Source organism: Dromiciops gliroides, chromosome 3 (assembly GCF_019393635.1).
Source record: "Dromiciops gliroides isolate mDroGli1 chromosome 3, mDroGli1.pri, whole genome shotgun sequence".
Taxonomy (NCBI): domain Eukaryota; kingdom Metazoa; phylum Chordata; class Mammalia; order Microbiotheria; family Microbiotheriidae; genus Dromiciops; species Dromiciops gliroides.
In genome coordinates this window covers 74120294-74132313 of record NC_057863.1, presented here as the reverse complement: position 1 = coordinate 74132313, position 12020 = coordinate 74120294, and the positions used below count along the sequence as shown (strand labels likewise).

At 37.3% G+C, this 12020-nt stretch overlaps 1 protein-coding gene across 1 annotated transcript in view; it reads left to right on the top strand.

The window, feature by feature from the left end:
* The window catches only part of VWC2L (von Willebrand factor C domain containing 2 like), a 181202-nt gene that overhangs the window by 4162 nt on the left and 165020 nt on the right, over window positions 1-12020 (top strand). The window lies entirely within an intron of this gene.

The window sequence follows — 12020 nt, the reverse complement described above, 5'->3', positions numbered from 1 at the left end:
ACCCATCTGTTGATCTGTAAAGGTTTCACATAGGTTTATTTAATAGCTGGAATGTGATAACAGACAAATTATTTCTACAAAGGGTTTAAATGTGTATTAAGGCATATTTACACAACAATTTGGTGAAGAAAGAAGGAACCTTGCTTATAGAATACATCTTTATTAAATTCATATAAAAATATTCTGTGTAGGGGTAGCTAGGTGGCACAGTGGATAGAGCACCAGCTCAGAGTCAGGAGGACCTGAGTTCAAATCCAGCCTCAGACAATTAACACTTACTAGCTGTGTGACCCTGGGCAAGTCACTTAACCCCAATTGTCTCACTAACAAAAATATTCTGTGTAGACCTAAAAAAAAAGTTTTGTACTACTCAGCCAATATATGAATTACTTTCTGCTTAGTCTCCATAGTTAGTGCATAAAGGTAAGTTCTACAAACAGATGGGCAATCTTGAATCAATAAAACAAAAGTTCATTTATTTTAAAATATAAGTATTAGTCCTTGGCAAGTGCACCAAATTTTTTGTACACTTGCCTACTAAAGAATGGCATGAGTATGGGTATCTTTTTCAGGCATGAAATCCCCTAAAATCCAGATTGTAATTTCCTTTTTCTTGATAAATGCCATTAATCTATTGTTTTCTTGACTCTTAATCTTTATTGTAAAAGATTAATAATATTTTCTGGGGCAGCTGGTGGCACAACAGACAAAGCACTGGCCTTGGATTCGGGAGGACCTGAGTTTAAATCCAACCTCAGACACTTGACACTAGCTGTGTGGCCCTGGGCAAGTCACTTAACCCTCATTGCCCTGAAAAAAAAAAGAATAACATTGTCATTTCTTGCATTGAACTGTTTTTTCTCCCATGGCTAATTGTAATTAGGACATCCTACAAGTCAGGTCTGAGACTTAAATATTTAACTTGGAGCACCAAAAAGATGCCCTATACAAATGTAATGGCAGTGTGCTTAAGAGTGGCTGAGATTCTGATGGTTTGCTACCAAAGGGCCAGCTTTCATTCAACATATCAATTCTGTTACAAGACTCTCAGAACTTTGACAGTTCCTAGAAAAGAATTAGCTTGCTATTGCAGGGCTTTTCTTTCAATACTGGAGGGAAGAATGTTCTGTCCTTTATGCTAAAGAAAAATATGTCAAGTATCAAATGATGCCTGAAGCCATCACCCAGATAATAAAATTACCTTGTCCATAGGCAAGAGGGGAGAAGGCATGTTGCTGCTGCATTGGCCATGCATTCATTACACTCAGTTCATTCCAGTGCATGAATTCTGTTTTCCACAAGCCATTGTATGAGTTCAGATTGATGATCTAGTCACTTGTGTAGTGCTTTGTGACCATCCCATTCCCTTGGTTGGATAAAATATGCAAACCATCATTCTGAAAACAAGAAAAGATATGATAATGATGATGATTGTTTTAATAGAAGTAAGATGTCACCAAAACTTTGTCTCTTCTCCATTAGAATATAATTTCAGTGGTAGTAATTCTAATATGTTGCTATTAAACTCTAGTTAATCACGTCTTTCTCCTTGTCCACTACCTAAGTACTAAGATGTTTACAAACATAAGCATGTGTGGCCATCAAATACTCATTTTTTATATTTGTGGGAATGAAGTACAAGTACTAACAACATAATGTGATTTTAGGCATAATTTTAGGGTCACATCATCCTCTACAGTCTATCATCTACCCTCACAGTAGCTATTTTCACAGGATTATTATATGGCCTTGAACACACCACCTCAACCTCATTTTACTGCTGCCCAAAACACATACAATCAATATTTCTGAGATATTTAATCCATAATATAATATATTTCAAATGGAATGGACCTTAGAAGCTTTTGAATCCAACCTTCTCACTTTACATATAAGAAACTGAAGACACAGGGTGATTAAGTGCCCATAGTCACAAAGTCTAAGGCAGGATTTGAACTCATCTCTTTAACTACAAGTCTTAATTTTTATCATCTACATTGTGCTACAAAACATAATAAGAAATAGCAGATGTTGATTTGGAGGTCAAAAGTCCTCAATATTATAGGGGACAGCTAGGTAGCACAGTGGATAAAGCACCAGTCCTGGATTCAGGAGGACCTGGATTCAAATCTGGCCTCAGACACTTGACACTTACTAGCTGTGTGACCCTGGGAAAGTCACTTAACCTTCATTGCCCTGCAAAAGAAAAAAAAGTCCTCCATGTCATTGAAGTTGTTATAAGATTGAGAGAGGGGGATAGGATAAGTAACCAGAAGCCATTTTTATACCACCTCAGGGAGGGGGCAAGAGAGGGAGAGAAAAAGGGATAAAATTTGGACCTCAAAACTATAAATAAAATTGTTTATTATTTTAAAAATAATAATGGTAATAATAATAATAATAATAAAGAATCCATTTGTACATCTAATATAATAAAGTCCCTTAATCTTATGACTGGAAGAGACTTTAAAGATCATATTTTCCAAATCCTTAATTTTACAGATGATTAAGCCCAGAAGGATAATCTTGGAGGCTCAAAGTTACAAAGCTAGTCTACTCTAAAATACTGCATTGCAAGCAATTCTACAATCAAAATGTGTCTTCTTCAAGACTCAATGGGCTTCTCCAGTCTTTTAATCAACTCTAAATTCCTCTATGTTCAAACTTCATACTAAATTCCTTAATGATAAAAATTGTTCAAATGGAAGAAGCCTCTGGCTCTTGAGGGTCCACTACTGGTTAATACAAATCTGGATTTTGAAATTTTGTAGCACTTAACATTTCTTAATATCATCTGAAAGTTTCAATCATTACAACAAAGTTTCTAAGTGATTATTCACAATTTTGTTCTCTGTCATAGAATCCATAAGATTGGTTAGAAGGGTTTTTTTAACAGTAGAAAATAGTTTCCCAATTGTCACATGTATTATGAATATAATTAATCAGAACCCTGTTAGTCTGCTTTGGAGGAAAAAAGAATTTTGGCACTTCAGGGTTTACAGGTTATAATGATAGAATTATCTTATACTATTTATTCATCCGGCAAGTATTTATTGAACACCTACTTCATCTGAAGCATTGTATTATGTGTTGCATTATCCTACAGAATACATTAATCAAAAAAAGATATCAATGTGAAATGCACTGTGCTAGTCACTAAGAGAGGTACAAAGATGTGGTCTTTGCCTTCAAGGAGCTTACAATCATAAATAAAAGACATAACTTTAGCTTTTGCAGAAGCAGTAATAGAATTAGGAATTGGAAAAGTATACATGTGATACAACTGACCAAAAATAAGAGGATTGTAATTTAATACTGATGTAAGTGCTGGTAAAATGCAGAGGAGGAGGAAGGTGATCAACATAATAACTTTGGATCATGGTAAGCAGAGGAAACTTTTGGAAAGAAGTGGGTTGGTCTTGGTCTTAAATAAATTGTGGAAATAGATTGGTGAAGAGAAAAGAGGATGGAACTTCAAAGAGTAAACAGCTTGAGCAAAATCATAGGAACAGGAACAAACAGTGTTCAGGGAAAATGAGTACATTCTGAAAAACTGTAAGATGATCAGCCTAGCCAATATGAAAGGCTGTTGGAATAGGATATAAATAAATTGAGAAAGATCAGGTGAAAGGGTCAGAAAACAGAAAACTTTACTGAAGATAAAGGCATATATGCTGAGAAGCTAAGCTTTGACTAGAATAGTAATAGGGAGCCAATGTGGGTTTTGATCAGGAAAGAGACATGGTGAGAATGTTTGAATAAGATTATCCTAGAAGCTTTGTTCCAGACTGATTCAGTGAAGATTGGGGGCAATAAATGGGGATAGGAATATTAGAACAGGTTGGAGGCTGCTGCAAGTAAGGGAGGCATGAGATCATGTGAGGGTTTGCCTGTATTGTAACTGAGGCCACCATGGAATGATGGACAATGTTGTAAGAATACTTTTATTGGACTTCCAAATGGGTTCACCTTGAAATGGGTCATATTCTATTGTCATTTGTTAATTTCTTCATGTCAAGAAATCTCAGAAGCACTTGAAGAAGGGTACAAAAGGGCATCCACTCCTATGATTTACAAGGCATGGTACTGGAGCCCTTATATCCTCTATACTTCTTTCAATTCTGACCCTCTTTCTCTATTTTGGTCCCCTGGAGATCCCTGAAATACAATTATTATTCACCAGCATAAGAAAATCTCTACCTACAATGTTGCAAAAAATAAATAACTAAACCCACTTATCTTCCATTTTCACAAACAGTCAAATGAAAATTGGCCTGTGTCACCTTATGAAGAGGATGATACACTGCTTTTTAAACTTCTAATAAAGAATCTTTTCCTACCACTTACTAATAGGAGCCTGGAAAAATTGATAAATGGCTCTACCTTTTTTGAAAGCTCCAACTTCTCCCGTGTTCTAGTAATGTCATATTAAGATAAAGGTCAGTGTCTAGCACATCCTGTCATCTTTCTTTGAAGTGTGGCTGGGGAAACTAAAAGTATAACATTAAAAAAATTTAAATATAAATTATAGTTTTATTTTTATAATTTTTGGAAATATGAAATGTATGCAGTCATGACCTCTCTTATCCTCACCTTCATTTATAAGGAAATACATAATGGAGATGGCGTGGGGATATTTTCAGAATGTTTTGCCAAAGCTTAGTCCTTTTGAATATTTGCCTATATTCTTATGTCTTTCTTGATAAATTTGGGTGCCACACATTATCAGTCATTGTAAATGGAACAGTGTCTAGTTTTCCTATTTTCATTTCTGCCAAGAGTCAGTCTTCATTTAAAAGTGACTTTCTACATTGGCTTCCACAGTTTGTCCATGGCTGAACACTGTCTCTCCCAATCCATCCTCTTACAGGCCTTTGTTTTGCCTCAGCAGTATGTTTTGAATAGGATGTTGCTTTTCTCAAGGTGCATTGACTTTTGTTGCTGCACCCCACTATAGGTCAAGGAAAGAGATTTATATGCCATTTATAATGTTGTGAGATTTATAATGTTTTATAATGCCTAATATTTTCCCCTTGCTCTTCCCTTTGCATATATCTTGGGTTTGTGGTTGCATAAATAAATATGCTACACACACACACACACACACACAGTGTTGTGTTAAAGTCATACTTTTCTCTCAATTTTTGACTCAGGTATTTGAAAGAAATGGGATGGAATGGGATGGGATATGAGAAGAATAGCGTCCACTGGCTTTGTTTTACCAAATTATTATATCCACAAAGTCCACTGATGATGGCCTAGGCTTAGAAATGTTTGGACTTCTATTGGGTATATTTAGAAAATGACATGTTTTACTGCCCTGCCTCATTACTCTTGATCCTTAAATGATGTATTCCCTCCCCCCAAAATCTGTAAAACTGCAATATCTTACATGTAACAATTGTCATATGTTGGTAAGAGTTATGGCTTTAGAAACAGAAGACCTAGATTCAACACCGGGCTCTACCCCTACAAAATGTTGGGCATTAGGAACTAACTCAACCTCCATGAACAAATTTCTTAGTCTGTCAATTAGAGATGCTACTTGCACTGCTGGTTTCACAGGGTCTCTATGAGAATTACATAAGATGTATGTAAAATATTTGTTAAATCATGAAGTTCTGAATAACTTGTTATTTCAATATTTACTCAGCTTCTTATTAACCAGGCTTACATGTCTGCTTTGATCTCCTATTGGGATGTTTCAACTTTAACATGTCCAAAATGAACCATTCTTCTGATCTAAAACATACCCTTCCTCTTAACTCCCACATTTCAATTAATTGCACTGCTATGTTCATAGTCACTCAGGTTTAAAACCTTAGTAGTGTCTGGTCACTTTCTTTCAATCCCTACATATAATCACCCCCTTCCTTCCCACCCACCCCCAAAAGAATGACTGTATGTTGTCTATGTTTTAGCCTGCATTGTGAAATTGGTATTTGGAAGTGGTTGGTATGGTGTTTTATGTATGGGACAGGATGGGGATTTCTTCTCTTCTGCCAATGTCTTCAATCTTGTTAATTCTACCTACATCCTCTCCAATCTCCCCCACCCCCCTACCCCTTCCATCTTCATTGCCATCATTCTAGTTCAGGATCTCATTATCTCTCACCTTGACAGTTCCAATAGCCTCCTAACTCAGCTCTCTGACTCTAGTCATCACCCCTTTAATCCATCTTGCACACCAATGGTTGCCATATTAATCTTCCTAATGCACAGACCTGACCATATCACTCTCCCGCCTATAAACCTTCAATGACTCCCTGTTGCCTATTGAATAAAATTCAGACTCCTTAACTTGTCATTCAAGACCCTCCATAATCTAGCCCTAGCCTAACTGTTCAGCTTTATGTCCCTCTACTAGCCTTTACATAGTTTATTTTGCAGCCCAGTAGTACTACATATCATTGCCTAAACATCCTTCTCTTTTCCCCTTACATGCCTCTACCCTTGCAAACACCTGTTGAAATCCTACCAAGACTCCAAGGCCAAAGCTCAGTGCCACCTTTCCCAAGAAATATTTCCTGTTGCTCCCCAGGCAGAAGCTATTTCTCATGCCTCTAAATTTTCATGAGTCTATGTGTCTCTGGTGCCTTAGTCACAGTTTATTCAATAGTATAGTTGTTTGCATATATCACTGTTTCTAGCCTGTGAGCATGGATAGTCTCATTCATGTTTATAGTCCTCCTCTTTGCACATAGGAGGTGCTCAAAACATGGTTTTTGAATGCTGAAATAAAATCCAAATGCTAGAAGAGATGTAGAAATTGGGGGATGAGGAAGATGCAGCAAGCAGGGATTTCTTTTTATCTAGATTCAGGAGGAAGCGTGTTCAGTGGCAAGGGCCCTGACTTTGGAGTGAGAGGACCTAGTTCACTTTACATTTGGGTGACCCTGGGTAAGGTATTTAATCTTTCTAGGTTTTTCTTTTTGTTTTTCTCAAATGTAAAATGAGAGGGATAGACTAGATGGTCTCAAAGATCCCTTCCAGATCTAAATCTATGACCTATGTTCCTCGATCCTTAATATTAAAAGCAGATTTCTCAGAAGCTTTGACAAAAGAGGGAAGAGACATACTAGCAGCCAGAGAAATAGAAATTATCAATGAGCCAATATAGCATAATCAATCAATAAATAAACATTTATTAAGGATCTACTATCTTCCAGGCACTGTGCTAAGTTCTGGGGATACAAAAAGAAATGGAAAGGGTACTACCACAAGAGCTGAGAAATGTGGGTTGTAATCCCAATTCTCCCAGTAATTAGGTATGTGACCTTGAGCACTTAACTTCTCAGGGTCTCAGGTACCTTGTCTATAAGACAGGAATGGGGACTGGACTCTATGCTCTGTAAGGTCCTTTCAACTCTAAAATTCAATGATTAAATAAGAGCCAATATATACACTAATTTGAGGATCAGTGATTCAATATCTTTTGGAAACAATAACTAAAATTAATATAGGTCTTTAAGATTTACAAAGTATTTTGTATACCCTTCCTCAATGAATCTCCACAACTAGTAGAATTAGTATTAGGTATTATATCTATTTTAAATGAGGAGATCAGGAATCCAAAAAATGAGGAAATATCACCTATATTTATATGAGTAGATAGTTCTAGAGAAAAAATTTTAACCCAGATCTCTCCTAAGTCTAACTTCTATACTTTCTGCCCAGCCATGTCATCTCTTGAGGGAAGCATAGTACACAAGTTTCCTGCAATGTTTATGGATTTAAAGATGTTGAGGAAAAGAAAATGCTTAGTACACTGCCTGGAATATAGTCCTTAATAAATGCTTATAGATTGACTAACTGAAAGGACAAGCTCACCATGCCTATACACCATGCCCTTCCACTTATACCAAATGGCAATTTTGCAATACATGTAGAGGTAACCAATAGGATTTTTATAAAAGTCAGGACTAGAATATTTTGGATGGGAGTTTGTGAGAAAATAAAGACAGAGCACAGCTTTACAAGAAGTCAATGAAAAATAAATTTGTTGAATCAAAAGACTAGAAGTTATATAGCAAATGGTCAATAGAATTGGTCCAAAGGATTTTCAGGATTCCAGAGTTTGGCACAGAATAAGCACTTGATAAATGCCTTTTCACTTATTCATTGATTCATTACAGCCAATGGAAACAACCTAGAAAGTTTCACACAGCAAAGAACACTTACCTGGCAAAGTTGATTTCTGAAAAAGAAAGCTTCACTGCTCATGCATTATTTTAGGTGTTGTCTGTGGACTGTGAGTTACTTGAGGACAGAGTCTATATTTTGCTTTTCTTTGTGCTTAAAATGTAGTAGGTGCTTAATAAATGCTTATTGACTTGACTTGAAGAAACATGAACTGATAGTAGGTGGGTATTTATGGCAGAGTAGGTTTTGTTTTTCTCCTATGTGATTTGACATTTATTAGGTTGTCCCTACTTCATTTCAAGAATATCATCATCCTTTATTTCACTTCAAAATAATTGAGATTATGTTCTAACTGGTGTCCCTCTAAAACCCAGATGTCAGGGGGCAGCTAGGTGGCACAGTGGATAAAGCACTGGCCTTGGATTCAGGAGGACCTGAGTTCAAATCCAGCCTCAGACACTTGTGACCCTGAGCAAGTCATTTAACCCTCATTGCCCTGCAAAAAACAAAACAAAAAAAACAAAACAAAAAAACAACAACAAAAGCTCAGATGTACCATTAGGAACCATAAATAAGCATTCTTAGCTTAGGGTCCATGTTACTGAGTCCCCCCTGCCTTAGTAAAGCCATCAAAGTAATGACACAACTCTTAAAAAAGAGTCATCACCAAGCGTTTTTAGGCTTCTCTATTTTGATCTGTTACCTTTTAATAGTTTAATACTTTGGACATGATGTTAATTAAAATTAAATACTGGGGATTAATTTTTATGTTGGGCCACTTCTATTTTCAAAAACCACAGAGAAATAAATATATTCATAAGAAAAGCAGTAGTTCAAAGCTTTCTTAAAGGACTTAAATACATTTTTAACTGAGAATTTCCATTTGCAAATTTCAGTTGCTAGTCTGATAATGTCACTTCCCTGATCCAGGAGCTTCTGAGGTTCTTTTTTGCCCTGGGATAAAATACAGACTCTTGTGTCTGACATTTAAAACTCTGGCTCCAACATATTTTTCCAGATTGACCACACATTAGTCTTAGTCATGCACTCTGTATTCATGCCAAACTGGCCTGGTTGCTGTTCCCTGAACAGGACACTTCATCTCTCAACTTTGTGCCTTTGGACAATCCTCTCCTCACCACCACCTCATCAAACACTAGTTCCCTTCAAAGAACAGCTCAAATGTTGACTCCTACAGAAGGCCTTTCCCGATCTGCCAAATTGTTAGTGATTCCCTCTCCCCCTGCCAAAAAAAAATTCCTTTGGGCGTGTATACATATAGACATATAATATGCTTACTTGTGTACATATGGTTTCCCCCAGTCAAATGGAATCTCTTTGAGGTCAGGAGCTATCATTTTTTCATCTTTGCATCCTCACCTCCTAGTGCATGATACATGGTAGACTCTTTTGTTGTTGTTGTTATTGTTTTGGGGTTTTGTTGCCATTGTTGTTGTTTTTGCAGGGCAATGAGGGCTAAGTGCCTTCCCAGGGTCACACAGCTAGTAATTGTCAAGGGTCTGAGGTTGGATTTGAACTCAGTTCCTCCTGAATCCAGGGCCAGTGCTTTATCTACTGTGCCACCTAGCTGCCCATACATGCTAGACTCTTAATAAATGCTTGTTGAATTAAATGAAAATCAGTTGGCCTAGTTCCCATAGGATGGAGTCTCAGTTAACTCTTGAAATCCTTGTGAAGATATGGAATTGCTTCTTTTATAGACTTCAAAATTAGCCACTCATTTTTATTCTTAAGGGCTCCTTTGGCCAACCCTTTCATAGTTAGCCAGTAATGAGTATGTATTTGTGGATGTACTCCCCAATATACATTACTATTTCTCCCATTGAAGATGCCACTACTGCTGCTGCTTCTGGGTTTAAGAGGGCATGGCTGTGTATGGCAAGACAGCAGTCCAATCCTTTTAGCATCATATACTTGGAAGGGTTGTTCTTTAGTTTCCTACTACAACTGGTGTTTCATCAAAACAGTCATGTGAGGGGGCAGCTAGGTGGCGCAGTGGATAGAGCACTGGCCCTGGATTCAGGAGAACCTGAGTTCAAATCCAAACTCAGGCCCTTGACAATTACTAGCTGTGTGACCCTGGGCAAGTCACTTAACCCTCTTTGCCCTGCCAAAAAATAAAATCATGTGAGCTGAGAAGTATCATTATCCTCTTTTTCCAGATGAGAAGTGAGGTTCAGAGAGATTGTCTCTTCAACTCAAACATACAGAGCTAGCTAATAAGTGCCAAAACTCAAACCCAGGTCTTTGGATTCCAAGTCTAGTGCTCTTCCCATTGGGCAACACCACCTCTCCTTCATAAGATCCTCACAGAAGTTTGACAACTTCCAGAGTTGGTGCTTTTTATTTTCCTCAATAGTTCATATATTTGGTTGATGGTGAGCTGGTGGCAGCATGAGCTTCACATGTGACTTGTTTCATAACTCAGCTTTGCTCATTTCTCATAGGGCACATTTGCTCCTTTTCCCAAAACTGTTTTAGAGAGGAATATTTATCAGGTCAAGAGTCAAGATTTTTCAAAGTTCCTACCCTATGTAAATAGGGTGGAGAGAAGACTTTTCTTATACCAAGGATCATTCCTCTATGTTATCAGCAGTGATTAAAGGACTGGTTATCAGTCTGATGATTTGTCAAACCCTTTGCTTCCATTCTTTCCTGCTGCCATTCTTCTGAATTTTTACTAGCTCCTGTCCACATCTATATTAATGGCACAACATTGGGCACATAATAAGTATTGACTCTGGACTATACTGTATCAATTAATCAACATGCATTTATTAGGTACCTATCAGATTCTAGGCACTGTGTTAAGATGGAGATACAAAGACAAAAGAGAATTTACATTTTAATCAGGAAGGGAATGTGTACACATAACAATATAGAGAATATACATAAAATGAATTCAGGATAATTTTAGCAAAAAGAGCAGTAGTAACTAGGAAGATTAGCAAAGGTTTTAGGTATAAGGTGGTCCTTGTTTCCAAGAGATGTAAATGAGAAGGGGGCACATTCCAGCTATGAGGAAGAGCTGGGGCAGCTAGGTGTTGCAGTGGATAAAGCACTGGCCCTGGATTCAGGAGGAGCTGATTTCAAAGCTCACCTCAGACACTTGACACTTACTACCTGTGTGACCCTGGGCAAGTCACTTAACCCCCATTTGCCCCACAAACAAACAAAAAGGAGTAAGAGGAAGAGCCAAAGAAAGAGTGAGGGAGCATCTTGTTGTAGAACAAGTATGCCAATTTTTCTGGACCATGGGGTTCATGGAGTAGAGTAATATGTAAAAAGGCTACAAAGGTAGGTTGGAACAAGATGGTAAAGAGCCTTAAGTGCCAAACAGATTTTATATTTGATTCCAGAAAGAATAAGAAGCCACTGAAGTTTATTAAGTAGGTGAATGACATGGTCAGACCTGCACTTTAGGGAAATTACTTTGGTGGCTGTGTGGAGAATGGATTAGAAAGGAATGAGGTTTGAGGTTGGAAGTCCAAATAGGAAGCTACTTTAATCATTTATGCAAAAAAATAATAATAATTAGTAGTGTTCAGAGAAAGGGAGAGTTTAGAGAGATCATATAGATAAAGAAACAAGATTTAGCAATTGGGCAGATATCTAAATAGCTTTTTAAAGTTTGCAAAGCCCATTATTTCATCTAAGCCTCACAACATCCCTGAGAGGCAGGTCCAGCAAGTATTATTGTCCACATTTTACAATTGAGGAAATGGAGACTGGGAGAGATTAAGTGACTCATTTAAAATAAGTTTCCGATGAGGTAAGATCCAAGCCCAGGTCTTCCTGACTCCAGAACTAGGGAGTATAGGTAAAAGTCAAGCCACTTATTTGAAATGAATAGCTCT